Raw genomic sequence first — 27,167 nt, forward strand, 5'->3', positions numbered from 1 at the left:
AAGGCTTGCAAGCAGTGCAAGCAGATTCCTAAGGCTTGGCTGGAGCCCCTACCTCCAGCCAAGCCTTAGGAATCTTAGCCTGAGGCCTTTGCCCTGCATCTCCATGGTGCCTCAGGTCTGGGCTGTGGGTCCTGCGTTTCTGGAGGCTGGTTATTCTACTTGTTGGTGCAAAACACCCAGGCTCTGTGGCGTTGGGGCAGCCTTTCTGTGGGGGAGGGGACTTTTGCCATGTGCTGTGTCCACAACCAGCCTGGGCCATGGAGTCCCCCACCTACCTCAGGCTTCTCCCGGTGTGTGTTCACGGCCTCCACATTCAGGTAGATGGGCTCCACTTTGCAGCCTCAGAAAAGAGCAAACCATTTGTCTGTAAGCCCTCAAGGTAAGCACAGGTCTTCCCTGAGGTTTTGTTCCCCCCCACCATCAGCACCCACACCCCCAGTTCCATACGTGTGCAGATTGGAACCACCCAGTAGGAGGGAATTTAAACAGCTGTGTGATGCCTGAGGAAGACACCAGGCCTGAGAGGCAGCCTACAGGCGTCCTTCCTGCTCTGCCCCCAACAATCTTAGTTCTCTGAGCTTCAGTTGCTCATTTGTAAATGGGGATGGAGATGAGAGATCTGTTGCCTCCCCTAGCTCTTGTGGTCTGCGAGATCTACTCGGTATGGATGGATCTCTGCTGATCCTCCAAGCCGTGTTAGGTGCTGAAGGTGTGGAGGAGTCCTGGGGCCACGCCTTGGACAATCAGTCTCAGCAAAGTTCATTTAGAAGACAGTGCGGTTACAGGCAACACCAGGGGTGTAAAACGTCACAGTGGAGTTCTCAGGGACCTGAAGAATGAGGAGGGTGCATCATTGGGGCCTGGGGCTGGCAGAGGAGGCCCAATGCCTGTGGATTGTACCTTACTCCAGGCTTCAGTAAGCCATTCTGCCCTGTGCACACCCCACAATAGATTCGATTCAGTCCCTTCCCTGCTCACAAAATTCTGAAGCAATTTGCAAAATTGGCAGAATCTGAATAAGGTCTTTATATTAAATAACAATATTGGACCAATGTTAGTGGTCTTATTTTGATTATTGTACTGTTTTCTGTAAGAGGATGTCTTTGTAACTTACTCTCAAAACATTTATAAAATTGTGTGTGTGTGTGTCTAGAGAGAGACACAGAGACTGAGAGAAGACTGAGAGAAACAGGGAGGATAAAACAAATGTGGTAAAATGTTAACATCAGGGAATCTAGGTTAAGTGTAGACAGGAATTCTTTTTACTACACTTGCAACTTTTTTATAATTTTTAAACTATATCAGAATAAAAATTTTTAATTAAGAAGTATTTTTATTTTATCAAATATTCACTAAAATTCACCTGTCCGATATCTACAACAAACACTTTTTGACATTGCACCCTTTGGGAAGAGGTCACTGTGTAAAATGATGCAGTTATTCATCATACAAACAAAAGTGCATTCACTCTTTTCCAAAGAGAGACAACCAAAAGTAGTACAAGTTGTTGCATCCAGATCCAAGTTCAGGGATAATAATCCATCCTAATTAGCAGAAATTTTGAATTAGGACATTTGGAAAAATAGCTAAAAAAGAAGTTTAAGGAAGTGGTACTGAACTTCTTAAGATTGGTCCAGACCATGAGACTATCAGTGTTCAATGTGAATGCTCACCAGTAGGCTCTCAGTAATCTGTACAGCAGTATGACCTGCTCACTGAAGGTCAGCAAGCCTCTTTCCTCAGCTGCTCTTGTGCTTGCTCAATGGGCACCTGTACAAAGTGGTCATGGTGGCATAAACAGAGAGGCTATGCATGGCCTCAACTACAGGCTCACAAAGGCTGATGCAACTACCTGGACTGCTGAGTGCACCTTACTCCAACACTATACTGAGTTCCTGATATGTACCAACCTGAAGGGGACTGATCCCTTCTCATCTTCAAAGAGTTAGTTGGATTTACGATCTCTGTGGAATAAGTGAATATTCTAGGTATTGATTTGCCTTCTCTACCTACAGTACTTCTGTCTCACCACCACCCGTGATCTCACAGAATGCCTCATTCACTGTTGTGAAATTTTAGGGTGGGATGGCAAAACATATGTGTAGATGTTAGCCAAATAAGCTGTAGTGAATATTTGTCTTTTTGGTATCCATTCACCTTTCCAAATGACACTCAATTTCCTTTTAGGATAATAAAGTTCCCCCATTACAGGAGACAGACTTTTAGGATGGCCCACAAGCTCCCGACCCCCTGGTGTACATAACTATCTGGCAGTTATTCAATAAAACACTAATCTAGATGCTGCTGTGAAAGGATTTTGCACAGGTAATTAAATTCCAAAATCTGTTGACCTTAAGATAGGGACACCATCCTGGGCAGGCCTGACCTAGTCAGGTGAGACTTTACAGGGGATTGCACTTGTCTTGGCAAGAAAGATTTGAAGAGTGAGAAGGATTAGATGCATGGACATTCTCCATTCCTGGACTTGAAGATGGAGGGTACTACATGGCAAAGAATATGCGTGATCTCTATAAGCTAAGTGAGGCCTCCAGCTGATAGCCAACAAAGAAATAAGGGGAGGAGGGGGAGAAGGGCATTTATTTAAACCTTAAAATCTGTACCCCCATATTATGCCGAAATAAAAAAAAAAAAGAATAAAATACATCTGCCAAAAAAAAAAAAAAAAAAAGAAATAAGGACTTCATACCTATAGCTGCAAGGACAGGAGTTCTGTCAACAATCTGAATGAAATTAGAAGGCTCCAAAAAGAAATTGCGGTATTGTCAAAACCACAAGGGGGTTTCAGTCTAGGTGTAGTTGCTTTTTGCTCAAAGATCCAATTATTGAGACAACGAGGATTGCCAAAGAAGAAAGGAATTTTTTATATCAGGAGAATGGGAGAAGCTGCCTTAAATCCATTTCTCTGACTAACAGAGATCAAAGGCTTTTAAAAGAGGGGCCGCTGGCCTTGGGTTAGTTATGTAACTAACAAGGGGCTATGTGCATTGGGGACATGTGTGGGGGATGGCGAATCTTGGCGTCAGGAAGGCCCCCCAGGGGCCTTCAGAATCTCAGCTCCTTTGTCTTGCAGAAAAGCCACCATTTCTGGGAAACAACTCAAAAGGTCAAGTAGTTAAGAGGTAGGATTATAAAAAATAATATAGGGGTCATTAAAATTTGTTCTTGGGCTAAATACAAATACAGCCCTGCTGACACCTTGATTTTGATCTTGCCTGAACAGAGAACACAACCAAACCTTGTCTGGACTTCTGACCTACAGTAACTAGGAGATAATAAATGGATGTTGTTTTAACCACTCTCTTTGGTCATTTGTTATGCATTAATAGAAAACCAATATGTAGTCTTTGTGGGATGACATGTTCAGATGTTTATTCTCCTCCTATTGGAGAGGAGTAAACCAGATTATTCCTCTTTCTGTCCTGGTTTGGCCAAGGGACAGGCATACAACCTACTCTTAGTCAATAATAACACATCCTCTCCTTGGACTTTGAAATTTAAGTGATTAACACAAGAGTGAAAAAAAATGGTTTCTGTGATTCTAGCTCCAGGTCAGCATCCTGATCAGACCATTCTTATCTTTACTGCTGTTTTCCTGCTTTCTATCCAGTTCTCAAGTTACTTTCTTCAGTCTCCCTCCAGTTCTGTGAGCTTCAAACATTTTTCTCACAAAATCCATTTTATTTATATTGGCAAGAAAAAATTCCTATTGATTGTGACCAATGATGTGGTGAGGCCAGTTTGCACCAGCTTGAGACAGTGCATTGTGTGTACCTTATCCCACTTTTGCATTCAGTGAAATCTGTAACTTGAAATTGGCCATGGTAGGATTATGTACTCCGTGAAAGACTGCGAAGACTACCAACTATGGATTTATTTATTTATTTATTTATTTATTTTTGGAGAGCCAGTTGTTAACTGTTTACCAGCACACCATTGCTTGCAACCAAAATTTTAAGTAATGGAACATGTGAATGCTTAGAAAAGGTCTCGACACTATGAACTCCAAAAGGCCAGAGGCATTAGAGTATTGTAGAAAGAACTTGGATTTTGCCATCAAAGAGTCCTAGATTCTAATTCTACCTTTATGCAGTGGTATGGTACCACATTTTCTTTATTGTTTCCTCTGTTGAAAGACACAAAAGTTGATTCTATATCTTGGCTATTGTGAATAATAATGCAATGAACATGGGAATACAGATATCTCTTAGACATATTGATTTCATTTCCTTTGGATATATACTCAGTAGTGGGATTACTGTATCATACAGTAGTTCTATTTTTAATTTTTTGAGAAACCTCCATACTTTTTTCATAAAAATGTTCATATCACTAATAATCAGGGAAATGCAAATTAAACCACAATGAAATATCACCTCACACCTGTTAGAATGGCTATTATCAAAAAGACAAAAGATAACTAGTGTTGACCAGGATGTACACTGTTGGTGAGAATATAAATTAGATATCCATATAAATTTAATTTTTTCTTTCTTTGACACAGAGTATCACTCTGTTGCCCTGGGTAGAGTGCAGTGGCGTCCTTGGAACTCACTGCAGCCTCAAACTCCTGGGCTCAAGCGCTCTTCCTGCCTCAGCTTCCTGAGTAGAGACAGAGTCTCCATCTTGCTCAGGCTGGTCTCAAACTCCTGAGCTCAAGCAGTCCTCACACCTTGGCCCCCCAGAATGCTAGGATTACAGGCGTGAGCCACCGCACCCATCCCCATATAAATTTAATTATAAGCTAGTCTATGTCTACAAAAAAAGAGCCTTGCTTAGATTTTGACAGGAATTGCACTAAACCCACAGATCATTTTGGTAGAATGTACATCTTTACTGTGTTCTGCCTTCCAGTCCATGAATGTGACACACCTCTCCATTTATTTAGGTCTTCTTTTTTTTTGAGCATATTATGGGGGTACAAATTTTAAGGTTACGTATATTGTCCCTGCCCCCCTTCCCCCCTCTAGTCAGAGATTCCAGCATGACCATCCCCCAGTTGGTGCGCATCACACTCATTATGTATGTATATACCCCTCCCCTCCCCTCCACCTGCCCAACACGCGATAGATGTTATTCCTATATGTCCACTTAGGTGTTGATCAGTTAATACCAATTTGCTGGTGAGTACATGTGGTGCTTGTTTTTCCATTCTTGGGATACTTCACTTAATAGAATGAATTCCACCTCTATCCAGGAAAATACAAGAGGTGCTATATCACTATTGTTTCTTATAGTTGAATAGTACTCCATAGTATACATATACCAGATTTTATTAATCCACTCATGTATTAATGGGCACTTGCATTGTTTCCACATCTTTGCAATTGTGAATTGTGCTGCTATAAACATTCAAGTGCAGGTGTCTTTTTCATAGAGTGTCTTTTGTTCTTTTGGGTAGATGCCCAGTAATGGGATTACTGGATCAAAGGGTAGATCCACTTGTATTGCTTTAAGGTATCTCCATATTGCTTTCCACAGAGATTGAACTGGTTTTCAGTCCCACCAGCAGTGTAGGAGTGTTCCTCTCTTTCCACATCCACGCCAACATTTATTGTTTTGGGACTTGTTAATAAAGGCCATTCTCACTGGAGATAAGTGATATCTCATTGTGGTTTTGATTTGCATTTCCCTGATGATTAGAGATGTTGAGCATTTTTTCATATGTTTGTTGGCCATTATTGTGTCTTCTTTTGGAAAGTATTTAGGTCTTCTTAGATTTGTTTCATCAGAATTTTTACATTTTTAGCATACAGATACTGTATGTGTTTTTTAGATTGTGCCTAAGTATTTCCTTTTCTTTGGAATCATCACAAATAGCATTGTGTTTTAAATTTCCATTTCTATATACTTGCTAGTAAATAGACAAGTGATTAACTTTTGTGTGTTGAGCTCATATTCTATAAACTTGTTGAAATCATTTTAGTTCTATGAGATTTTTTGTAGATTCCTTTTTTTAACCTGTTTTCACTTTATATTGTGTTTTTTTTCCAGAATATTACAGGAGTACAAACGCTTTGGTTACATAAATTGTGTTTGCACCACCAGAATCACAGCTAAAAGCATGCCCATCCCCCAGTCATCACGCACCACACCTGTTAGGTGTGAATTCACTCATCCCCTCCTCCCTTCTCCCACCTGCCTGACACCCAATGAATGTTACTTCTATATGTGTGCATGAATGTTGATCAATTAGTACCAATTTAATGGTGAGTATATGTGGTGCTTGTTTTTCCATTCTTGTGATACTTCACTTATAAGAATGGGCTCCAGCTCAATCCAGGATAATACAAGAGGTAGTTCATCATTTCTTATGGCTGAGTAGAACTCCATGGTATACATATACCATATTTTATTAATCCACTCATGGGAACTTCAGTTGTTTCCACATCTTTGCAATTGTATAAACATTCTAGTGCAGATGTATTTATTATAGAATGCCTTTTTTTCCTTTGGGCAAATACCTAGTAGTGGGATTGTTGGATCAAATGGTAGCTCTACTTGTAGCTCTTTGAGTGATCTCCATATTACTTTCCACAGAGGTTGTATTAATTTGCAGTCCCACCAGCAGTGCATGAGTGTTCCTATCTCTCTGCATGCATGCCAACATTTGTTGTTTTGGGACTTTTTGATAAAAGCCATTCTCACTGGAGTTAAGTGATATCTCATTATGGTTTTGATTTGTATTTCCCTGATGATTAGATGTTGAGCATTTTTTTCATATGTTTGTTGGCCATTAGTTTATCTTCTTTTGAAAAGTTTCTGTTCATATTCTTTGCCCACTTTTTGATAGGGTTGTTTGATTTTTTCTTGCTGATTTTCTTGAGTTCTATGTAGATTCTAGTTATTAGCCCTTTAGTAGGTGTATAGCACGAAAATGTATTCTCCTATTCTGTAGGTTGTCTGTTTGCTTCAATGATAGTTTCCTTGGCTGTGCAGAAGCCTTTTAATCTGATCGGGTCCCATTTGTTTATTTTTGTTGTTGCTGTGATTGCTTTTGGAATCGTCTTCATAAATTCCTTGCCTAGGCCGATGTCTATAAGAATTTTTCCAACCTTTTCTTCTAGAATTCTTATAGTTTCATGCTTTAGGTTTAAGTCTGTTATCCATCATGAATTAATTTTTGTGAGGTGTGAGAGGAGCTGATCCTGTTTCAGTCTTCTACATGTGGCTATCCAATTTTCCCAGCACCATTTATTGCATAGGGATTCTTCTCCCCAGTGTATGTTTCTGTCTGCTTTGTCAAGATCAGATGTCAATATAAGGATGATTTTATATCTGGGTTCTCAGTTTAGTTCCATTGGTTTATGTGTCTGTTCTCGTGCCAGAAGATGTGATGTTTTAGTTACTATACCTTGTAATATAGCTTGAAGTCTGGTAAATTGATGCCTTCCAATTTGTTCTTTTTGCTTAAGATTGCTTTGGCTAATGGAGTCTTTTCTGGTCCCATATGAAGTGTAGAATTTTTTTTCCTAGATCTGTGAAAAATGATGTTGGAATTTTAATAGGGATTGCATTGAATCTGTAGATCACCTTGGGTAGTATAGACATTTATAGATTCTTTAGGATTTTCTACATAGACAATCAGGTCATATGCAAATAGGGACCGTTTTATTTCTTAATTTCCAATCTGTATGCCTTTTGTGTCTTTTCTTTCCTTTTTTTTTTTCTTTTCTATTGCATTGGCTAGAATTTCCATTACTTTGCTGAGCAAGCTTGGTGAGAACAGATAAGCAGATAAACTTTTATGTTGTTGATATAAAGGGGAAAGAATTCAGTCTTTCACCATTAAGTATGATCTTAATTGTAAGTTTTTTTGTAGTTGCTCTTTATTAAGTTGAGGAAGTTTCCCTTTATTCCTGGTTTGCTGAGAATTTTTACTATTAATAGCTGTTGGATTTCATTAATGCTTTTCTTTGGCATCAACAGATATGATGGTGTGATTTTTTTTCTTCTTTAGCCTTTTTAAAAATCTTTTATTGTGGTAAAATACCCATAACATAAAATTTGCCATCTTAACCATTTCTGAGTGTATGGTTTAGTAGTGTTAATATACCCACATTGTTGTGCAACCCATCTTCAGAACCTGTTCTTCTTGCAAAACTGAAACTCAATATCTAATAAACAACTTCCCCTTTCCCTATTCCCCAGTCCCTGAAATCCATCATTGTCTTTTCTAAATCTAAGAATTTGACTATTCTAGATACTTCATATAAGTGGAATTATACAGTATTTGCCTTTCTGTGACTGGCTTATTTCACTTAGCCTAATGTCTTCAAAGTTCATTCCTGGTGTAGCATGTGGCCAGATTTCCTTATTTTGTTTAAGTTAAATAATATTCCATTATTTTTCAAGGTTGTATAATATTCTATTTTATGTATATACCACATTATGTTCATCCATTCAATTGTCAATGGATATTTGGAATGCTTCCACCTCTTGGGTATTGTGAATAGTGTTGCTATTAACATGGATGTCCAAATATCTCTTTGAAACCTCAATTTCCATTCTTTTGGATACATACCTAGAAGTAGGGATGCTGGATCATACGGTAGTTCTATTTTAAATTTTTTCAGGAACTACCATACTATTTCCATAGCAGTTGTGTTATTTTACAGTCCCACCAGCAGTGTATAAGCATTCCAATTTCTCCACATCCTCAACAACACTTATTTTCTGTTTTTCTGATAGTAGCCATCCTAATGGGTATGAAATAATATCTCATGGTGGTTTTGATTTGTATTTCCCTGATGATTAGTGATATTGAAGCATCCTTCAATATACTTGGTCATTTGTATATAATCTTTGACACTTATTCAAGTCCTTTGTCCATTTTTAAATTGCGTTGTTTTTGTTGTTGAGTTGTAGAATTTCTTTATATTAATATATTCTGTTTATTAATCCCTTATTACATATATAATTTATAAATGTATTCTCCCATTCCATATGTTGCCTTTTTCACTTTGTTGATTTTGTCCTTTGATGCACAAAAGTCCTTAAGTTTAATAAATGTAGTCTCACTTGTCTATTTTTGCTTTTGGTGTCATAACTGAAAATTCTTTCCCAAATCCAATGTCATGAAGCTGTTTTATTATCTTTTCTTCTAGCATTTAATTTTTAGGTTTTACCTTAAATTTTTTATCCATTTTGAGTTAATTTTTGTTTATGGTTTAATATAAAGGTCCAATTTCAATTTTTTGTTTGTGGATATTCAGTTTCTCCAATACTGTTTGTTGAAGAGACTGTCCTTTCCCCAGTGAGTAATCTTAAGCACCTTGTCAAAGATCATTTAACCATATATGTGAGGGTTCATTTCTGGACTTCATTGGTTTACATGTCTATCTTTATGCCAATACCACACCATTTTGATTATAGTAGATTTGTAGTATGTTTTGAAATCAGGAAGAGTAAGGCCTACTAGCTTTGTTCTTTTCAAAATTGTTTTAGATTCAGGGTCATTTGAAACTCCACATGTTATTTTAGAATTTTTTTTTCTACATTTGCAAAAATGCTGTTGGGATTATACTAAATCTGTAGGTCACTTTGGGTAGTATGGACATCTTAAAAATAATCAATATTAACTCTTTTAATCCATGAACATGGAAAATCTTTCCATTTGTTTGTGCCTTTAATTTCTTTTTTTAATACTATCATATAATTTCTGGTTTTTTATTTTAAAAAATTAAGGAGGTACAAACATTTTAGGTTACATGGAGAACTTTTGTAATGCATGAGTCCTGGCTAAAGGTGTTCCCATCACACAAATAGTATTCGTTGTGCCCATTAAGTAGGTCTTCACCCCTCTCCTCCACCCCTTCTCCCTGGTTGATTTCCACTGAGTTTTACTTCCCTCTGTGTACATGTGTGCTCATTAGCTAGTTGCAATTTAATAATGAGTACATGTGGTGTTTGTTTTTCCACTCTTCAGATACTTCACTTCGGAGAATGTTCTTCAGTTGCATCCAGTTTGTTGTAAAGGTATTAATTCATCTTTTTTATGGTGTACCTATACCACATTTTATTAATCTACATAAGTAGATCTGCATAAGCTTTGATGGGCATTCTACATCTTTGCAAATGTGAATTGTGCTGCAATAAACATTCAAGTGCAGGTGTCTTTTTAATAAAATTACTTCTTTTCCTTTGGGTAGATACCCAGTAGTGGGATTGCTGATCAAATGGTAGGTCTTCTTTTAGTTCTTTGAGGAATCTCCATGCTGTTTTCAATAAGGGTTGTAGTAATTTGCAATCCCACCAACAGTGTATAAGCATTCCTTTCTCTCTGCATCCACTCCAGCATCTATTGTTTTTGGAGTTTCTAACTGGGGTAAGGTGATATCTCATTGTGGTTTTAATTTACATTTCTTTGATGATTAGTTACATTAAGCATTTTTTTCATGTTTCTTGGCCATTTGTCTTTCTTCTTTTGAGAAGCATCTGTTAATGTCTTTTGCCCACTTTTCAATAGGGTTTTTTTTCTTGCTGATTTGTTTGAGTTCTTTGTAAATTCTGGATATTAGCCCTTTATTGGATGTATAGCTTGTGAATATTTTCTCCCATTCTGTGTGCTGTATATTTATTCTGTTGATTGTTTCCTTAGCTGTGCAGAAGCTTTTTAGTTTAATCAAATCTCACTTATTAAAAAGAACAAATATGGAGGACAGAGTAAAGGTAACACCCCTGATTCCTGCTCTCAGAGAAGGAGACATAGATCTTGGTCTCCTACATTTGACTGGATCTCACCCCTACAAGGACAGCATCAAGAATCTGTAGAGGTTCAGTGCAGGACTCTCAAAAAAGAAAAACATGGTGATCAGGAGATAAGATCTCATTCTCTGGAGAGTGCAAAACAAACAATAGGGTGCGTGGGAGGACACTGGCCTGTTGGGCCAGGGGGTGAAGTGGGATCAGACCCACAGGAGAACTCCTTGCCTCCCCATTGACCTCCACACTCACCCAGCCAGGGACCTGTCTGAAATTGGTGCAAAATCGTGGCAGGAGAAGAGGGTATGGTCATTAGTGGAAACTCCCTGGAGCCCTGTGCTAGGATGGCTCCAAGATGGGAGGAAACCAAACTGAGCTGATAAGGGAGGGAGTTAGATGTCTTGCCTCTGGTAATGAATGGGGCCAGCCCTACAGAGCTGTTCACTAAATTGGGGACTTTAAGCTGGAACTGCCTCAGGCAAATAAGACTTCACAGAGCGGGTCAGTAAGAGCGAGAACTATGCCTGAACAGGCGGTCGGAAGGCAGCATAGAGGAGGCAACGGGGCGTCCTGATGACCCAGACCCCCAACCTGGCACTTGCCACCTCCTAAACAGTCGCCCCCAGTGCTGGTGCCCTGCGAGTGGACAAGCGTCACCATTGAGGGGGCCCACAGCCCAGCTGCCACAGTGCCATAAGGCACAGAGGGCAGGTCACCTCCCCCCGAAGCCTAGAGACTGTCCTGACAAATTCTGCTCCTACACAATCTCCAATCGGCTCGCCAGGACTGGCTTGATCAATGAACAACTGAGAAGACTAATGACAACAGGAGCCACAGAAACTGGGGCACTGGAGTGCAAGGCAGACTGGGGAGCTACTTCCTCCCCCTAGCCCGCATCTCTCCTGCCAAAAGTGATAGGCTCCACCATTGGAGGTGTGTTGAGACAAGAAAACCCACCATTCCCAAGATCTAGGGAGAATCTGCTGGGCCTGTGCCACAGTGCGTAAGTATGCAGTATTAAAGACTTTGCTTCTGAGAACCATTAGGTCACCCAGTTGATCAAAATGCTGGGGCTGGATCCCCTCCCCTGGTCAGAGCCCTGGTCAAGGAACAAATCCTCTGCAAGCTGCCACAATAGGCTGCACAAGTAAAGCCTCCCATCAGGGGTACCATCCTAGTGTGGTGGAATAGCTCCCCCCAGTGGATGATCAAGAAACTACAGAAGAGAGGACCCCTGGGCACCATCAGCTGATACAGATGAAGAGAGCTAAGCCTAAGAATTCTGGAACTTCAAAAAATCAAACCCAAAACACTCCCCCTAAGAGGTACACCAGCTCAAGAAATGGAGACTGAACAAACCCCTAAAATGACAGAAGCAGAATTCCAAAATTGGATTGTAAGAAAGCTAAATGATATGCAAGAAAAAATGGACAACCAACACAAAGAAACCACAAAGAAAATTCAGGACTTGGAACTAAAATTCACTAAGGAAATCTGGATCTTAAAGAAAAATGAATCCGGTCTCCTGGAAATGAAGAATTTATTCAGGAAAATACAAAACACAATGGAAAGCCTCAAAAATAGGGTGGACCAAACAGAAGAAAGAATCTCAGAGATTGAATATAACACTTTCCAATTAAATAAATCAGTCACAGAGATAGAGCAGAGAAACAAGAAAAAAGAGCAAAGCCTACAAGAGCTGTGGGATTATGTGAAGAAACCTAATGTGAGGGTCATAGGGTTACCAGAAGGGGAAGAAGAAAACACTCAAGGTTTGGACAAGCTATTTGAAAATATAATAGAGGAAAATTTCCCAGACCTTGCTAAAAATCTCCAGATACAAGTTTAAGAGGCTCAAAGGAACCCTGGGGAGATTCAATGCAAACGGGAAGACGTCACAACATGCAGTCATCAGACTGACCAAAATATCAACTAAAGAGGCACTTCTACGAGCTTTAAGACAAAAGAAGCAAGTTACATATAAAGGAAAACTGATCAGGATAACTCCAGATTTCTCAACTGAAACATTACAAGCAAAGAGAGACTGGAGCCCCATTCTCACTCTTTTGAAACAAAATAATGCCCAGCCTAGAATCTTGTACCCTACAAAACTGAGCTTTATATATGAAGGAGAAATTAAGACATTCTCAGATAAGAAAATTCTGAGAGAATTCACCAAGGTAAGACCAGCCTTACAAGAAGTACTCAAAACAGTGTTATGCACTGAACAGCATAATAAAAACTCACGAACATAAAAACACTCAAAACATAAATATTAAGGGCCAGATATGACAATGGCTTAAGAGAGAAATCAAAGCAACAACGTCCAACCCAACAGAATGTACAGTAACCTGCCTCACCTATCAGTACTCTCAATAAATGTGAATGGCTTAAACTCCCCACTCAAGAGACATAGGCTGGCCGAATGGATAAGAAAATATAAGCCAAGTACCTGCTGTCATCAGGAAACACATCTAACCTGCAAGGATGCATATAGACTAAAAGTAAAGGGGTGGACATCAGTATTTCAAGCAAGCGGAAGCCAAATGAAGGCTGGCGTAGCAGTTCTAATCTCAGATGATTTAGTTTTTAAACCAACAAAAGTAGTGAAAGACGAAGATGATCCTTATACAGTGGTGAAGGGTACAGTTCAACAAGAAGATATAACAATTGGGTGTAAAATATATATACACCCAACTTAGGTACACCCAGATTCATAAAGCAAACCTTACTGGATCTAAGCAAATTGATTAACAGAAACTCCATAAAAACTGGATACTTCAACACCCCACTGACCGAACAGGAAAGATCCTCCAAACAGAAAATTAACAAAGAAAGAGTGGACTTAAACAAAACTCTAGAACAATTGGGTCTGGCTGACATTTACAGGACATTCTACCCCCAAACCACTGAATATATGTTCTTCTCATCAGCTGATGGGACATTCTCTAAAATTGACCATATCCTAGAATACAAAGTAAGTCTCAAAAAATTGTAAAAAATACAAATCATACCATGTATCTTCTCAGATCACAGTGGAATAAAAGTAGAGATCAACTCTAACAGAAACCCACATTTCTACACAAAAAAGTGGAAATTAAACAACCTTCTTCTAAATGATTACTTGACAAATGAAGAAATCAAGATGGAAATAAAAAAATTCCTTGAACTAAATGACAATTGATAGACAAGTTATCAAATCCTCTGGGACACAGATAAAGCAGTAATGAGAGGAAAGTTTACTTCCATAAATGCCTATAACCAAAAATCAAAAAGATCACAAATAGATGATTTAATGAATTGACTCAAAGACCTGGAAAAATAAGAACAGACCAACCCAAACACAGCATAAGAAGTGAAATTAACAAGATCAAGTCAGAACTTAACAAAATTGACAACAGGGAAGCTATACATATTAATAAAACAAATAGTTGGTTCTTTGAAAAAATAAACAAAATTGACACACCTTTGGCTAGTCTAACGAAAAGCAGAAAAGAGAAATCTCTAATAAGCTCCATCAGGAACAACAAAGGAGATGTCACAACTGATCCCAAGGAGATACAAGATATAATTTACAAATAATACAAAAACCTTTATGCACACAAACTAGAAAACGTGGAGGAATTGGACAAATTTCTAGAAACACACAGCCTTCCTAGGCTCCGCCAGGAAGAAATAGAATTCCTGAACAGACCAATATCAAGAGCCAAAATAAAAACAGCAATTAAAAATATTCCTAAAAAGAAAAGTCCCAGTCCCAGGTTTCACATTGGAATTTTACCACACTGACAAAGAAGAACTGGTAGGCCTATCTTGCAGAAATTATTCCACAACATTGAGAAGAATGGATACCTCCCCAACACTTTCTATGAAGTGAACATAATTCTGATACCAAAACCAGGAAAGGATGCAACAACAAAAAAAGAAAACTACAGACCAATATCCCTAATGAATATAGATGTAAAATTTTTCAACAAAATCCTAGCCAGCCAATCTAGATACTTATCAAAAAAAATAATCCATCACGATCAAGTGCGCTTCATCCCAGGGATGCAGGGATGGTTCAACATATGCAAATCTATAAATGTAATTCACCACATAAACAGAAGCAAAAACAAAGACCACATAATTCTTTCAATAGATACAGAAGAAGCTTTTGACAAAATTCAACATCCTTTCATGATAAGAACACTTAATAAAATAGGCATAGAAGGGACATACCTAAAAATGATACAAGCCATATATGACAGACCCATAGACAACATCATACTGAATGAGAAAAGACTGAAAGCATTCCCACGTAGAACAGGAACCAGGCAAGGCTGACTCCACTTCTATTCAACATAGTGCTGGAAGTCCTCGCTATAGCAATCAAACATGAAAGTGGAATTAAAGTTATCTGAATTGGGGCAGAAGAGATCAAACTTTCACTGTTTGCTGATGATATGATATTAAATTTAGAAAATCCCAAGGATTCAACCAAGAAACTCCTGGAATTGATAAATGATTATGTAAAGTTTGAGGATACAAAATCAATCAACAGAAATCAGAGGCATTCCTATATGCCAACAACAATTAAATTGAGAACCAAATCAAAGAGTCAATATCCTTCACAATAGCAACAAAGAAAATAAAGTACCTAGGAATATACTTAACCAAGGAGGCAAAAGACCTCTACAGGGAGAACTATGAAACACTGAGGAAGGAAATAGCAGAGGATGTAAACAGATGGAAATCCATACCATGCTCGTGGGTCGGCAGACTCAACATCGTTAAAATGTCTATGCTACACAAACTGATCTACAGATTCAATGTAATACCTATTAAAATCCCAACATCATTCTTCACATATATGGAAAAAATAATTTTACGCTTCCTTTGGAACCAGAAAGACCCCGCATATCAAAAGCAATTCTAGGCAACAAAAACAAAATGGGAGGCATTAATACACCAGATATCAAACTATACTACAAAGCTGTAGTAATTAAATCAATCTGGTATTGGCACAAAAATAGGAATATTGACCAGTGGAACAGATGTGAGAATCCTGATATAAAACCATCCTCATATAGCCATCTAATCTTTGACAAGTCAGACAAAAACATACACTGGGGAAAAGAATCCTTATTCAACAAATGGTGCTAGGAAAACTGGATAGCCACTTATAGAAGGCTGAAGCAGGATCCACACCTTTCACCTCTGAAAAAATCAACTCACGCTGGAAAACAGACTTAAACCTAAGATATGAAACTATTAGAATCTAGAGGAAAATATTGGAAACATTCTCCTAGACATCAGCCTAGGCAAAGAATTTGTGAAGAAGACCCCAAAGGCAATCACAGCAACAACAAAAATAAATGAATGGGACATGATCAAACTAAAAAGCTTCTGCATAGCCAAAGAAATAGTCATGAAAGTAAACAAACAACCTACCCAATGGGAGAAAATTTTTGCATCCTACAGATCTGATAAGGGGCTGATAACTAGAATCTACTTAGAACTCACAAAAATCAGCAAGAAAAAAATCAAACAACCCTATCAAAAAGTGAGCAAAGGACATGAGCAGAAACTTTTCTAAAGAAGACAGATGAATGGCCAACAAACATATGAAAAAATGCTCAACATCTCTAATCATCAGGGAAGTGCAAATCAAAACCACAATGAGTTAGCACTTATTTCCAGTAAGAATGGCCTTTATCAAAACATCCCAAAATAATAGATGTTGGCATGGATGCGGAGAGAGAGGAATACTCCTACACTGCTGGTGGGACTGCAAACTAGTTCAACCTCTGTGGAAAGCAATATGGATATACCTTAAAGCGATACAAGTGGATCTACCATTTGATCCAGTAATCCCATTACTGGGTGTCTACCCAAAAGAACAAAGGTCACTCTGTGAAAAAGACACCTGCGCTCGAATGTTTATAGCAGCACAATTCATAATTGCAAAGCTGTGGAAACAACCCAAGTGCCCATCAATTCAACAGTGGATTAATAAAATGTGGTATATGTATACCATGGAGTACTATTCAGCTCTAAGAAACAATGGTGATATAGCATATCTTGTATTTTCCTGGATAGAGCTGGAACCCATACTACTAAGTGAAGTATCCCAAGAATGGAAAAACAAGCACCACATATACTCACCAGCAAACTGGTATTAACTGAGCAGCACCTAAGTGGACACATAGGAACTACATTAATTGGGTTATGGGCAGGTGGGAGGGAGGAGGAGAGACGGGTATATACATACATAATGAGTGAGATGTGCACCATCTGGGGGATGGTCACACTTGAGGCTCAGACTTGTTGGGGGAAGGGGGGCAAGGGCATTATTTGAAACCTTAAAATTTGTGCCCTGGTAATATACTGAAATAAAAATAAATAAATAAAAATTATAAATCTGGAGGCACTACATTATCAAAACTATACTACAAGGCTATAGTAACCAAAACAGTATTGTATTCATACAAAAATAGAGACAAAGACCATTGGAACTGAACTGAGAACCCAGACATAAAATCATCTGCCTACAACCAACTGATCTTTGATGAAACAGACAAGAGCATACACTGGGGAAAAGAAGCTCTATTCAACAAATAATGCTGGAAAAATTAGATAGCCACATGCAGAAAAATGAAACAGGAGCCCTCTCTTTCACCACCCACAAAAATAAATTCAAGATGGATAAAAGACTTAAATCTAAAGCATGAAACTGTAAGAATTCTAGAGTAAAACATAGGAAAAACTCTTTTAGATATCGGCCTAGGCAAACAATTTATGATTAAGACCCAATGGCCATCATGGCAACAACAAAAATTAGTAAATGGGATTTGATGAATATCTTTAATTTCCTTCAGCAATATTGTTTTAGTTTTCAGTGTGTAAGTCTTTTGCCACTTTAGTTAGGTATATTCCTAGATGTTTTGTTTGCTTTTATTTATTCATAGATATTTTAATCTTTTATGTATATATATATATATATATATATGTATATATATATATTTTGGCAAATTATGGGGGTACATATTTTAAGGTTTCAATAAATGCCCATTCCCTCCCTCCCTCCACAAGTCTGAGTCTCCAGCATGACCATCCCCCAGATGGTGAACATCTCACTCATTATATATGTATATACCCGCCACCCTCTCCCCTCACACCTGCCCAATACCCTATTACTGTAGTACCTATGTGTCCACTTAGGTGCTGCTCAGTTAATACCAATTTGCTGGTGAGTACATGGGGTGCTTGTTTTTCCATTCTTGGGAAACTTCACTTAGTAGTATGGGTTCCAGCTCTATCCAGGAAAATACAAGATGTGCTATATCACCATTGTTTCTTAGAGCTGAATAGTACACCATGGTATACATATATCATATTTTATTAATCCATTCTTGGATTGATGGGCACTTGGGCTGTTTCCACAGCCTTGCAATTATGAATTGTGCTGCTATAAACATTCGAGTGAAGGTGTCTTTTTTGTAGAGTGTCATTGGACCATTTGGGTAGATACCCACCAATTGGATTGCTGGATCAAATGGCAGATTCACTTGTATCGCTTTAAGGTATCTCCATATTGCTTTCCACAGAGGTTGAACTAGTTTGCAGTCCCACCAGCAGTGTAGGAGTGTTTCTCTCTCTCCGCAACCACGCCAGCATTTATTGTTTGGAGATTTTTTGATAAAGGCCATTCTCACTGGGGTTAAGTGATATCTCATTGTGGTTTTGATTTGCATTTCCCTGATGATTAGAGATGTTGAGCATTTCTTCATATGTTTGTTGGCCATTCTTCTGTCTTCTTTAGAAAAATTTCTGTTCAAGTCCTTTGCCCACTTTTTAATGGGGATATTTGATTTTTTCTTCCTAATTTTCGTGAGTTCTAAGTATATTCTAGTTATAAGTCCCTTATCGGATGCATAGGATGCAAAAATTTTCTCCCATTCTGTAGGTTGTCTGTTTACTTTCAAGACTATTTCTTTGGCTGTGCAGAAGCTTTGTAGTTTGATCATGTCCCATTTATTTATTTTTGTTGCTGCTGTGATTGCCTTTGGGGACTTCTTCATAAACTCTTTGCCCAGGCCGATGTCTAGGAGAGTGTTTCCAACTTTTTCCTCTAGAGTTCTAATAGTTTCATATCTTAGGTTTAAGTCTGTTATCCAGCGTGAGTTGGTTTTTGTGAGAGGTGAAAGGTGTGGGTCCTGTTTTAGCCTTCTACAGGTGGCTATCCAGTTTTCCCAGCACCATTTATTGAAGAGGGATTCTTTTCCCCAGCGTATGTTTTTGTCTGCTTTGTCAAAGATGAGATGGCTATATGAGGATGGTTTTATATCAGGATTCTCCCATCTGTTCCACTGGTCAATATTCCTGTTTTTGTGCCAATACCATATTGTTTTAATTACTACAGCTTTGTAGTAGAGTTTGATATCTGGCATATTAATGCCTCCCATTTTGTTTTTGTTGCCTAGAATTGCTCTTGATATTCGGGGTCTTCTTTGGTTCCATACGAAGCGTAAAATTATTTTTTCTATATCTGTGAAGAATGCTGATGGGATTTTAATAGGTATTACATTGAATCTGTAAATCAGTTTGGGTAGTATAGACATTTTGATGATATTGAGTCTGCCGATCCACGAGCATGGTATGGATTTCCATCTGTTTACATCCTCTGCTATTTCCTTCCTCAGTGTTTCATAGTTCTCCCTGTAGAGGTCTTTTACCTCTTTGGTTAAATATATTCCTAGGTACTTTAATTTCTTTGTTGCTATTGTGAAGGGAATTGAGTCTTTGATTTGGTTCTCAATTACATTGTTGTTGGCATATATGAATGCCTCTGATTTCTGTGTATTGATTTTGTATCCTGAGACTTTACTAAATTCATTGATCAGTTCCAGGAGTTTCTTGGTTGAATTCTTGGGGTTTTCTAGATACAATATCATATCATCAGAAAACAGTGAAAGTTTGATCTCTTCTGCCCCTATTTGGATACCTTTGATTCCATTTTCCTGTCTGATTGCTGTAGCCAAGACTTCCAGCACTATGTTGAACAGAAGTGGAGATAGTGGGCAGCCTTGTCTGGTTCCAGTTCTAAGTGGGAATGATTTCAATCTTTCCCCATTCAGTATGATGTTGGCTATGGGTCTGTCATATATGGCTTGTATCATTTTTAGGTATGTCCTTTCTATGCCTATTTTCTTAAGTGTTCGTATCATGAAAGGGTGTTGAATTTTGTCAAAAGCTTTTTCTGCATCTATTGAAAGGATCATGTGGTCTTTGTTTTTGCTTCTGTTTATGTGGTGAATTGCATTTATAGATTTCCGTATGTTGAACCATCCCTGCATCCCTGGGATGAAGCCCACTTGGTCGTGGTGGATTATTTTTTTGATAAGTGTCTGGATTCGGTTAGCTAAGATTTTGTTGAAAAATTTTGCATCTATATTCATTAGGGATATTGGTCTGTAGTTTTCTTTTTTTGTTGCATCCTTTCCTGGTTTTGGTATCAGAGTAATATTCGCTTCATAAAATGTGTCCGGGAGGTTTCCGTTCTTCTCGATGTTGTGGAATAGTTTCTGCAAGATAGGTACTAGTTCTTCTTTGTAAGTATGGTAAAATTCAGGTGTGAAGCCATCTGGACCGGGACTTTTCTTTTTAGGGAGATTTTTAATTGCTGTTTCTATTTCAGCTGTTGAGATTGGTCTGTTCAGGGAATCTATTTCTTCCTGGTTGAGCCTAGGGAGGCTGTGTGTTTCTAGAAATTTGTCCATTTCCTCCACATTTTCCAGTTTGTGTGCATAAAGATTTTTGTAGTATTCATAAATTGTATCTTGTATCTCTTTGGGATCAGTTGTGATATCTCCTTTTTTATTCCTGATGGAGCTTATTAGAGATTTCTCTTTTCTGCTTTTCGTTAGCTTAGCCAATGGCGTGTCAATTTTGTTTATTTTTTCAAAGAACCAACTTTTTGTTTTATTAATCTCCTGAATAGCTTTCCTGTTTTCAATTTCGTTTAGTTCTGATTTGATCTTGTTGATTTCACTTCTTCTGCTGGGTTTGGGGTTGGTCTGTTCTTCTTTTTCCAGCTCTTTGAGTCATTTCATTAGATTGTCTATTTGTGATCTTCTTGTCTTTTGGTTATAGGCATTTATGGAGATAAACTTTCCTCTCAGAACTGCTTTAGCTGTGTCCCAGAGGAGTTGATAACTTGTCTCTCCATTGTCGTTTTCTTCATAGAACTTTTTTATTTCCGTCTTGATTTCTTCATTTATGAAGTAATCATTTAGTAGAAGGTTGTTTAATTTCCACGTTTTTGTGTAGAAATGTGAGTTTCTGTTAGGGTTGATTTCTAGTTTTATTCCACTGTGATCTGAGAAGGTACATGGTATGATTTCTATTTTTTTAAATTTCTTGAGATTTTCTTTGTGTCCTAGGATATGGTCAATCTTAGAGAATGTCCCGTGAGCTGATGAGAAGAACGTGTATTCAGTTGATTTTGGGTAGAATGTTCTGTAGATGTCTGTCAGACCCAATTGTTCTAGAGTTTTGTTTAAGTCCATTATTTCTTTATTAATTTTCTGTTTGGAGGATCTGTTTCCTGCCATCAGTGGGGTGTTGAAATCTCCGGCGACTATGGAGTTGCTATTAATCCATTTGCTTAGCTCCACTAAGGTTTGCTTTACGAATCTGGGTGCACCTAAGTTGGGTGCATATATATTTAAAATTGTTATCTCTTCTTGTTGGACTGTGCCCTTCACCATTATATAATGACCCTCTTTGACTTTTACTACTTTTGTTGGTTTAAAAACTAAATCGTCTGAAATTAGAACTGCCACACCAGCCTTCTTTTGGCTTCTATTTGCTTGGAATATTGATCTCCACCCTTTTATTTTTAGTCTATATGCATCCTTGCAGGTTAGATGTGTTTCCTGAAGACAGCATATACTTGGCCTGTATTTTGTTATCCATTCAGCCAGCCTATGTCTCTTGAGTGGAGAGTTTAAGCCATTCACATTTATTGAGAGAACTGATAGGTAAGGTAGATTATTGATCATTCTGTTGGGTTGGATGTTGTTGCTATGAGTTCTGTCTTGAGCCATTGTAATATCTGGCCTTTAATATCTTTGGGTTTTGGTTGTTTTTATATTCGTGGGTTATTATTATGATGTTCCGTGCATAACGCTGTTTTAAGCACTTCTTGTAGGGCTGGTCTTGTCTTGGTGAATTCTCTGAGCCTTTGCTTGTCTGAGAATCTTTTTATTTCTCCTTCATATACGAAGCTTAGTTTTGCAGGGAATAATATTCTAGGCTGGGCATTGTTTTGTTTCAAAAGAGTGAGAATGGGGCCCCAGTCTCTCCTTGCTTGTAAAGTCTCATTAGAGAAGTCTGATGTTATTCGAATTGGCTTTCCCTTGTATGTTACTTGCTTCTTTTGTCTTACAGCTCTTAGAAGGGCCTCTTTAGTTGATACTTTGGTCAGTCTGATGACTGCATGTCGTGACGTCTTCCTGTTTGCGTTGAATCTCCCAGGGGTCCTCTGAGCTTCTTGAACTTGTATATCAAGATTTTGAGCAAGGCCTGGGAAATTTTCCTCTATTATATCTTCAAACAGCTTGTCCAACCCTTGAGTGTTGTCTTCTTCCCCTTCTTGTAACCCTATGACCCTCACATTAGGTTTCTTCACATAATCCCACAGGTCTTGTAGGCTTTGCTCTTTTCTCTTGTTTCTCTGCTCTATTTCTGTGACTGATTTATTTAATTGGAGGGTGTTATCTTCAAGCTCTGAGATTCTTTCTTCTGTTTCATCTACCCTGTTCTTGAGACTTTCCACTGTATTTTGTAGTTCCTTGAATTGATTCTTCATTTCCAGGAGTTCGGTTACACTTTTCTTCAATGTGTCTATTTCTTTTCTCATATCCTGAAGACTTTTTGTGGTTTCTTGGTGTTGGTTATTGAGTTGTTGTTGCAGCTGGGTGAGTGTTCTTATGTTCCACATACGAAATTCCTCTTCTGTCATATTGGTTGCCTGATTTTGGTCGGTGTCCGTTTCTAGGGGGTTGGTGCTCCTCTTTGGGCGTGTGTTTTCCGTTTGGTTGTTCATATTTCCTGAGTTATTTCGCTGATTTCTTCCCATGTCGATCAGTTTTTGTTTCTTTCCTTAGGTTATTGTTTGGGTATTCACACACCTTGTTTAGTTTCTGAGGCGTTAGCTGGTGCCTGTGGGTGAAATTGGACCACTCCCTGTATATTGAGTCAGTGGGTGCCGTGGAAAGGCCGTGCAAGATGCCTTCCCTGTCAGTAGGTGGCGTTTGCTTGGAGGAACAGGCTATGGTGTTGATTTTGAGTCCTGTTATCAGCTCTCGTTCTGGGCAGCACTGGGTTGGGTAAGCCTGCCCTCAGGCCGTTAGCAGGGGTCAAAGTTCTGTTCTCTGCTTTCAGGGAAAGCTCTCAGGGCGGGGCTGGAATGGTCCCGCTCAGCCAGAAAGTCTGGGTGTGGGGGTGGGGCTGTCTGAGACCCGCAGTCTACAGCAGGCCTCGCTTCTTTCCACCCTCCCCAACTCCGCAGCTACTCCTGGGCCTCTGCCAGCAGGCCAGACCACAAGCCACCAGGCCTCCCCGGACTGTGATGCCGGCGGGGAGGTTCCCTGAACAGGAACGCCACCTGGGTTGGGTGCACGGCCTCCTCCTGGGAGGAAGGTTGCCCTCTAGGACGCCGATCCGCCCCTGGAGGCACACAGACCTCAGTAGGCCGTTCACACGTATAACCCTTCTGTGCCCCGGGCAATGCTAGCCCTTGATGCAGGGGATCTGGTCTTCAGGTCCGACCTCTGGGTCCCAGAGTTCAAACTGTATTCCCACCAGGGAGAGGATTTCCGGTCCTAATTCACCCACAGGGAGCCCAAGCTGGGTCTATGTCTCTCAGCCTCTGAGTCGGCATCGTTTTCCTGGGAACACGGTGCCAGCAGCACCTGGGAGGGCGGGCGGGGTCCCAAACGGGAAGGTCCTGTTCCCTGGAGGTGCCTCCGGCTGGTGGCTGTATTGTCTCTCTGGGCAGCCGAGGGTAGGGTCGGCGGAGGGGAGGAGGAGGCAATATGGCGCCTGCCGCGCGGCTCGGGTCTGTGCACACGGAGGTGCCCGGAGGAAGTTGGGAATCTGGTGCCACGTCCGCTACAGGCTCACCGCTGGCAGGCGGCGGCAGTCTCTGGGCTGGTATCCGCAGGTCTCTCCACCCGCTGGGGAGCCCACCAGCAGTCCCAAATGCAGGGGAGGGGAAACAGCAATTCCACCTACCCTTGCCGCTGGTCTCCGGGCTGCTCCGGTGGTCTCAGCCTCCAGTTCTCCTCCACAGCCTCCTCCCGTGGAGTCTCCCGGGGTCTCAGGTACCCCTCCTTCCGGCCCTTGTCCGCTGTATGCTCGTCTTCTTGCTTCTTTCCTCTAGTTTCTGCTAGAATCTGTCTTTTCTGCAGAGACCCTCTGTCTGGCGGTGTTATTCGTCCGCCATCTTGCTCCCAGCCCCAGCTTCTTCTTCTTGAAGTAAGCATCGGTGAGATGCTTAGGAATTTTCACATTGCTGATATCAATTTCTGTGGTGGTGGCGATGACAAATTTCTGGTGTGTCCTTCGCAAAGGAACTCGATTAAGGGTCAGAGGTCCAGTCACAAGTAACAAGCCACTGCCGAGTTGCTTCAGGAAAACCACCCTCTTGCCTCTGTGGCGTCCGGTGAGGATGATCAGGATGGTTCCGGGAGTGATGCTAGCTCGCAGTCTTCTCACGTGTTGGCTAAACGGTTTTTTGCCGTGGCTCAACAGCTTTCGAGGAACATCCTCTGTTGGATAGTACCTAGGCATTTTGTGAAGTTTAACCACCCGAGTGCCACCATTCTTGTCACCACCAACTGGTTTTGTAACAGTGGCGAGGACCTTCTCCTTCTTTTTCTTTTCAACCTTGGATTTAGCCACTGAGTATTTCCTCTTGTACATGGCCTTCCTAGAGTACATGGCAGATCGGGAATATCGGCTGATTCCTCTGACGAGAACAGGATTTTGGCTGCAGTGTGGCTTCCCCTTCTTAAACTTTTTAGACTTGAGATTAGCCTTTTTCACTTGCTTTCCACAGAAGTTGCACTAGTTTGCAGTCCCACCAGCAGTGTAGGAGTGTTCCTATCTGTCTGCATCCACGCCAACATTTATTGTTCTGGGACTTTTTGATAAAGGCTATTCTCACTGGAGATAGGTGATATCTCATTGTGCTTTTGATTTGCATTTCGCTGATGATTACAGATATTGAGCATCTTTTCATGTTTGTTGGCCATTATTCTGTCTTCTTTGGAAAGTTTCTGTTCATGTCCTTTGCCCACTTTTCGATAGGATTGTTTGATTTTTTTCTTGCTGATATTCCTGAGTTGTAAATAGATTCTAGTTATTAGCCCCTTATCATATATGGAGCGTGTGAAAATTTCCTCCAATTCTGTAGGTTGTCTATTTGCACTTGTGACAGTTTGTTTGGTTTTGCAGAAGCTTTTTATTTGATTGGGTTCCTTTTATTTATTTTTGTTGTGGCTGTGATTTTCTTTGAGGTCTTCACCAAAAATTCTTTGCCTGGGGAGAGGATCAAGATGGCGGACGAGAAACACCGCCAGAAAGAGTTTCTCTGCAGAAAAGACAGATTCCAGCAGAAATTAGTAAAAAGAAGCAAGAAGGCGAGCATACAGCAGACGAGGGCCGGAAGGAGGGGTACCTGAGACCCAGGGAGACTCCACGGGAGGAGGCTGCGGAGGAGAACTGGAAGCTGAGACTGCTGGAGCAGCCCGGAGACCAGCGGGAAGGGTAGGTGGATAAATCACCTTTCCCCTCCCCTGCATTTGGGACTGCTGGTGGGCTCCGCAGCGGGTGGAGAGACCTGCGAACAACAGCCCAGAGACGGCCGCAGCCAGCCAGCGGGGAGCCTGTAGCAGAAACAGCATCAGACTCCCAAATACCTCGGGGCACCTCCGTGTGCACAGACCCGAGCCCCGCGGCAGGCGCAATATTGCCTCCATCTCTCCTCTGCTGACCCTACCTGCGGCTGCCCAGAGAGACAATACAGCCACCAGCCAGAAGAACCTCCAGGGAACGGGACCTTCCCTTTTGGGACCCTACAGCTGACTAAGGGGAAATCAGACTGTGAGCTCCTTACCCACGAGCCCTCCCAGGTGCTGCTGGCACGGTGTTCCCAGGAGAATGGTGCAGACTTAGAGGCTGAGAGACACAGACACAGCTTGGGCTCCCTGTGGTTGAATTGGGACCAGAACTCCTCTCCCTGGTGGGGATACAGTTTGAACTCTGGGACCCAGAGGTCGGACCTGCAGACCAGATCCCGTGCACCGAGGTCTAGCATTGCCCGGGGCACAGAAGGGATATTTGTGAACAGCCTGCTGAGGTGTGTGTGCCTCCAGGGGCAGATCAGCGTCCTAGAGGGCAACCCTACCACCAGAGGGAGGCTGTGTGCCCAGCCCAGGCAGCGTCTCTGTGCAGGGAACATCCCTGCCGGCATCACAATCTGGGGAGGCCTGGTGACTTGTAGTCTGGCCTGCAGGCAGAGGCCCTGGAGTAGCTGTGGAGTTGGGGAGGGTGGAAAGAAGTGAGGCCTGCTTCAGACTGCGGGACTCAGACAGCCCCACCTCCACAAGCAGACTTTCTGGCTGAGCGGGACCATTCCAGCCCCACCCTGACAGCTTTTCCTGGAAGCAGAGAACAGAACTTTGACCCCTGCTAATGGCATTGGTGGTGCCTGAGGGCAGGCTTACCCAACCCAGCTCCACCCAGAACAAGAGCTGATAACAGGACACAAAAACAACAGCATAGCCTGTTCCTACAAGCAAGTGCCACCTACTGACAGTGACGGCATCATGCACAGCCTTTTCATGGCACCCACTGACTCATTATACAGGGAGTGGTCGAATCTCACACACAGACACCACCTAACGACTCAGAAACTAAACAAGGCGTGTGAATACCCAAACAAAAACCTAAAGGAAAGAAACAATAACTGATCAACATGGGAAGAAATCAGCGAAGGAACTCAGGAAATATGAAGAACCAAATGGAAAACACACCCCCAAAGAGGAGCACCAGCCCCCTTGATGCGGACACCAACCAAAATCAGCCAACCAAAATGACAGAAGAGGAATTTCGTATGTGGATCATAAGAACACTCACCGACCTGTAACAACAACTCAATAACCAACACAAAGAAACCACAAAAAGCCTCCAGGACCTAGAACAAAAGTTCACTAAAGAAATAGACACAACGAAGAAAAGTTTAACCGAACTCCTGGAAATGAAGAATCAATCCAGGGAACTACAAAATACAATGGAGCCGGGCGTGGTGGCTCACGCCTGTAATCCTAGCACTCTGGGAGGCCGAGGCGGGTGGATTGCTCGAGGTCAGGAATTCGAAACCAGCCTGAGCAAGA

General features: G+C 40.7%; 1 pseudogene; it reads right to left on the reverse strand.

Moving 5' to 3' along the window:
- Window positions 1–763: 763 nt before the first annotated feature.
- LOC109730300 (large ribosomal subunit protein eL6 pseudogene) lies at window positions 764–26,599 on the reverse strand (annotated as a pseudogene).
- Between the last annotated feature and the right edge of the window lie 568 nt (window positions 26,600–27,167).

This window comes from Microcebus murinus, chromosome X (assembly GCF_040939455.1).
Source record: "Microcebus murinus isolate Inina chromosome X, M.murinus_Inina_mat1.0, whole genome shotgun sequence".
Classification (NCBI taxonomy): Eukaryota; Metazoa; Chordata; class Mammalia; order Primates; family Cheirogaleidae; genus Microcebus; species Microcebus murinus.